Source organism: Pinus tabuliformis, chromosome 2_1, assembly GCF_031772625.1.
Source record: "Pinus tabuliformis cultivar Carrire ecotype Pingquan chromosome 2_1, CPIR1, whole genome shotgun sequence".
Classification (NCBI taxonomy): domain Eukaryota; kingdom Viridiplantae; phylum Streptophyta; class Pinopsida; order Pinales; family Pinaceae; genus Pinus; species Pinus tabuliformis.
In genome coordinates, this window is record NC_142299.1 from 392,185,233 (window position 1) to 392,191,532 (window position 6,300).

The following is a 6,300-nucleotide window of genomic DNA, read 5'->3' on the forward strand; positions in this document are numbered from 1 at the left end:
GAGAATTCTCTGTGCTAGTTACTTCTGGCCTTCCATATTCAAAGATTTCATTATTGCCGTCAGAAGCTGTCATGCCTGCCAAAGTTATGACCATAAAGCTAGATTACCACCTGCACCATTGCATCCTGTCGTCGCTGTTGGACCATTCGCCAAATGGGGCATTGACTTCATGACATGTAACCCCACCTCGGCCAGGGGGCATGGGTACATTATAGTTGTCGTTGACTATTTCGAAAAATGGGTTGAGGCGATGCCAACATGGGTACATTATAGTCGCCATTGACTATTTCACAAAATGGGCTGAGGTGATGCCAACATTAAACAACAGTGGTGAGACGACTGCACTTTTCTTTTTCAACCATGTTGTTGACCGATTTGGTGTACCACAGGCTATAGTTACAGATCATGGGTCACATTTTCGCAATCACATGATGAGTGAGTTAGCTGCCAAGTCAGGACTTTTGCATGATAGTTATACTCATTATCCGCAAGCTAATGGACAAGTTGAGGCCATCAACAAAGTCCTGAAGCAAATGCTTCAAAAAATGATAGGAGTTCATAAATGCAACTGGCATTTGATCCTGTACTCTGCCTTGTGGGCATATCGAATCTCGATGAGAAATGCAACTGGATTCACACCCTTTCAATTGGTGTATGGTCTAGAGACAATCTTGCCGATACAATGTGAAATTTCATCTCTCAAACTCGCGATTGACTTGTTACCTGACACTTCTGAAGAAGAAGCGCGTTTCTTAGAACTTATCCATCTGGATGAAACCCATCGTGAAGATGCATTGGCTAACGAAGCACATAAGAAATGAATCAAGGCGCAATACGAGATAAATGTCAAGCCTCGCATTTTCTCAGAAGGAGCCCTGGTCTTTCTTTATGATCAAGAAGCTGATAAACTTGGAGCAGGAAAATTTGAACCACTATGGATGGGTCCTTACATTGTCAAGCGTGTTTTGGAAAAAAGGTGCCTATGAGTTGTGTAGGAGTTTACAGGGTAAGTTCCTTAGACAAAACACCAAAGGACACTGCTCACAAACAGATCACAGATCAATACACCAGTATTTTTACGTGGTTAAAACCCTCAAAGAGGGAAACAATCCACGGCCTGAGCCAACGCAGCCACTTCAGGTAATTTATTAATAAAAGAATGAAAATTTACATATGCTTCTCTCATAGACGAATTACCCTACAAATGACCCTCCATGCTCTTTAAATAGAGATCATGGACCAATCGGGTGTTAAGCCACAGATCAAGTGTCGGTAATACCGAGGAGAGAATGAACTGTCAGATCACTACATATCGTGACCGTCGGATTGTAAGTTACAAAATGTACATAGTAAAGAAACACAGTTTACATAACTCTATACCTAACTCTATACTAGACCAAGTTGTACTTAACTATTTCCTATGTGTCGGAATATCCTAACATCCCCCCTTAAGAACAACTTGGGATAGGATTGAAGGATTTGCAAATATGACACAATAGGAGAAGGAAGGAGGCACTAGAGCCTATGCCCCCTTAGTGACAACTTCCTGAACTCCAACCATAAATCGAAGTTTAGTGAACTTCGCCTTTGTGAGAGCCTTTGTAAAGATGTCTGCAACTTGATCATCTGTTGAAAAATATTGCACTTCAAGAACATGGTCGTGAATGAGCTTTCTGATGAAGTGCATGTGCAGTTCAATGTGTTTGCTGCGCTGATGTTGGACTGGATCTTTGCATAGCTGAACGGCACTTTGATTATCACACCAAAGTGTAGTCGGATGCTGCTGCTGAAAGCCAAACTCTGACAGGATCTGACGAAGCCACAAGGCTTCCTTACTAGCTTCTACGGCACCACGATATTCTGCTTCTGCTAGAGAAAGAGAAATGGCACCTTGTTTCTTGCAAGCCCATGTAATAGGTCCTAAACCAAGAGTGAACACATAACCTGCAGTAGACTTCTGATCATCAGGGTCACAAGCCCAATCGGAATCAGTGAAACCAACCAATAGAGGAGATGCTTCGGCACTGTAATGAATTCCAAACTGAACTGTACCTCGAACATAATGAAGTATTCTTTTAGTTGCTTTCCAATGACTTTCACGTGGGTTTTGCATAAACCGAGAAACAAGGCCAACAACAAAGGAAAGGTTAGGACGAGTATGGGTTAGATACAAAAGTTTTCCTACAAGTTGACGGTATACGGTAGCATCAACTTCAGGAGAAGTACAAGTGACTGAAAGTTTGACTCCAGACTGAAAGGGAGAAGGGGCTGGCTTATAGTCTTCCATGTGGAAGTGGCGTATAATATCACAGGCATACTTGGGCTGAGAAAGGGAAATACCTTCCTTGGATTGCAAGACTTGAAGACCGAGAAAATAATGTAAGTGTCCTAAGTCTGTCATTTCAAACTTCCTTTTAAGGCTAGACTTCACATGGTTTATAAGGTTGGGATTAATACCAGTCAGGATAAGATCATCATCATAAAGAACAAGAATGATAAGAGACTTGCCCACTTTCTTGGTGTAAACAGTATTGTCAAAATGACACCTAGAGAAGCCAGATTCTAAAAGAAAGTTATCCATTTTGGCATACCAAGCTCGAGGAGCTTGCTTGAGACCATAAAGGGATTTCTTAAGCCGACATACAAGGCTGGAGTCTGTTTGTATAAAGCCAATAGGTTGTTCCATATAGATTTCTTCATGCAAGAAGGCGGATTTAACATCCATCTGATGGACTTCCCATTTGAAAGAGGCAGCAAGGGAAAGAACAAGGCAGATAGAGTTCATTTTGGCAACAGGGGAGAAGGTTTCAGTATAGTCAATGCCTTCAACTTGTGAAAAACCCTTAGCAACAAGACGATCTTTATGTTTATCAATTTTCCCATCTGGTCCATACTTGGTTCTGTAAACCCATTTGCATCTAACAAGTTTTCGTCCCTTTGGTAGAGGAACAAGATCCCATGTATCATTTGCCAATAATGAATGATATTCTTCATTCATAGTTTCTTCCCAATCTGGATGGCCTGAAGCTTCTGCAAAGGTGTCAGGATCATAATTCACTGAAGCTTGAGCCAGTAAAGAAGAGGCTCTCTCGAACTGAGAACGTGTACGTCGCTGATCTGTAGGATCATCGGCAAGATCACATGCTGCATCCCGAGTAGCACGAACCCATTTTGGAAGCTGAGGAGCTGAAGGAGGATCCTGAGAAGGTGGGGGAGGATTTTCATCCTCGCTTTCATCATCTGAAGAAGAAATATTTTCAAAAGTAGAAGAGATAGGGAGAGGTAGCACGTCCGCCGAACTAGGCTCGCAGGCCGATATATTTTCAGCAAACTTTACATCTCTTCTAATGATAACATTTTTGGACTTAAGTGGAATAAGTCTATATCCTTTGACATCTTCAGAATATCCAACAAAAATACATTTTTCACTCTTAGGTTCTAAAGCTTTATGTTAATTCTCATTTGGAATATGGGCCCATGCTTCACTTCCAAAAACACGAAAGTGACTTACATCTGGTTTGATTGAGCTCCATGCTTATTCTGGATTGATATTATTTAAAACCTTAGTAGGAGTGCGATTTATTATCGTGGTGCCGTAGAAGCTAGTGAGGAAGCCTTGTGGCTTCGTTAGATCTTGTCAGATTTTGGCTTTCATCAGCAGCATCCGACTACACTTTGGTGTGATAATCAAAGTGCCATTCAGCTATGCAAAGATCCAGTCCAACATCAGCGCAGCGAACACATTGAACTGCACATGCACTTCATCAGAAAGCTCATTCATGACCATGTTCTTGAAGTGCAATATTGTTCAACAGATGATCAAGTTTCAGACATCTTTACAAAGGCTCTCACAGAGGCGTAGTTCACTAAACTTCGATTTATGGTTGGAGTTCAGGAAATTGTCACTAAGGGGGGATAGGCTCTAGTGCCTCCTTCCTTCTCCTATTGTGTCATATTTGTAAATCCTTCAATCCTATCCCAAGATCACAGATCACAAACAGATCACAGATCAATACACCAGTATTTTGACGTGGTTAAAACCCTCAAAGAGGGAAACAGTCCACGGCTTGAGCCAACGCGGCCACTTCAGGCAATTTATTAATAAAAGAATGAAAATTTACATATGCTTCTCTCATAGACGGATTACCCTACAAATGACCCTCCATGATCTTTAAATAGAGATCATGGACCAATCAGGTGTTAAGCCACGGATCAAGTGTCGGTAATACCGAGGAGAGAATGAATCGTCGGATCACTACATATCGTGGCTGTCGGATTGTAAGTTACAAAATGTACATAGTAAAGAAACACACTTTACCTAACTCTATACCTAACTCTATACTAGACCAAGTTGTACTTAACTATTTCCTATGTGTCAGAATATCCTAACAAGTTGGTGGATTTTGATGGAATTCCATTGTTGTAGCCCCGAAACGGGCTGTACTTCAAACGTTACTATGCTTAAATGAGTGTAGTAAACTCACTGTCTATATGCTTTAATTCCATGTGTGTATGTCAATGTGTTTTTTAGAGTTTTTATGTGGTTAAGTAATCCACTTTGCATTTGTTGCAAATGTCGAAATCTTCAGAACCATTTGTTGGTTACGCTGATGGTGCTAGTCATAGTACTCAAAACTTATCTTCTGTATTGTTGGAGAGGCAAATCCCCTCTACGGATAGAGGCGATCCCTACTAGCCCAGAGTGGGTCTAGCAACAATCAATCAATGCTACTATGCAAGTTCCTAATTGCAATTAAAAGGTAGGCAATAACACCTACTTGGATTCCAGCGCTGTTGTTTGATGAAGAGATGCCACCTTAGCTCCTCCGCTCTGGCTGGTCACGATCTTGCGCGATCTTTGCGAATAGGTACCTGCACACACGAAGAGGAAACAAACACAAGCGTGAAATCTAATAAAAGCAACCATACATCAGTCAGAAAGGATGTAATTCACATTTAACCATTGCATAGACAAATGAGAATGGAACAATAATAGTAGTCATCTATTATTAATAAAGCAGAGAAGAGTACAACCAAATGATCTGACGTCGGTATCCTTCTCAGGAGGGGCCAGTCAGCAAGTGTCTCAAGCATTCACCTTTGGAAATGATTCTCCCAAGACAAGAAACTCTCTCTCTCACACAAGCAACACAAAACAACCTTCCCTAAGCTATCAAGCACTTCCACACTCATCACACCAACTACCTATAGTAGCAGCAATCTGAGCACTATAAGCTCCACACAATCCAAGCTATTCCAAAACTAACTGCTCATGGTAATGGTAGAGGTTTATATAGGAGAAGGAGTCTCCTTGAATGGTGGAAGGATGAGCTTATCTTCAAGGGAAGTAGTTGCAAAGGGTCGAACAGACATCCCATAGAAGGGAGTCGATACTCACAAGGCCAACAACCAAGTCTGGAGTTATCTGGAAGGCTGGCTGTTGGAACAAATTCGCCCAAATTGAATCAGCACGGGTGCATAACTGGTCTAGCGCGCTAACGTCGCAAAGACATAATGGAAAGGGCCATGTCAGCGCGGGTAAATACAAACAGAGGCTGCGCTGGTCATGAAATTCGATCAGCGCGGGAAAGTCGTGTGCTTCCGCGCTGGCAGCGCACGCGGTCTGTTATGAAGCGCCGGTCATCGCAGATATTTTAGAAACAGACGCGCTGATGAGGAAAACTTTGGAAAAGTGGGTTTTTGGCCAGTTCAGAAGGCATGAACTTGATTATTGTGAACTCCTGACACAGTAGGGTGACTGACATGGAGACAGTGACAAATTACTGTGTAACAGATGCCCCCTAAAGCATGAAGACCGAGAGAGTGGGAGGGGTGAAATGCTTTACAAAACTCGCCGAACTGGAACACCACTAGGAAGGACCGAATATCTCTGATAATCAAGTACATGCAGTCTAGGCATGGGCGCAGCCATCCGAAAGACATGCGAAAAGGTCTGTGGAATGGACGAAGCCACCCAGCTAAAGAGACCAGAATAATGATAGGGTATGGTCGCAGCCATCCATGACGACTCAGGTATGGGCGCAACCATCCATCAATGAGTCCTGTAATGATCATCCACAAAATCGCAACCTGGACCATAACAAACAGAGATCCAGGGTCTTACGCTCCATCCCGACCCGAACAAAGTACAAGTCCAATCATGTGAATACATGAGCTGAAGTCGAACATGCATGAACATCGTCTGATTACCAGTCAGTGATGAAAATTGTTAACAGACGCGAGAGGTACCACCAATAATGACAATGGTCCTCAAGGTACTAATAGGTACAATCCGCGGCG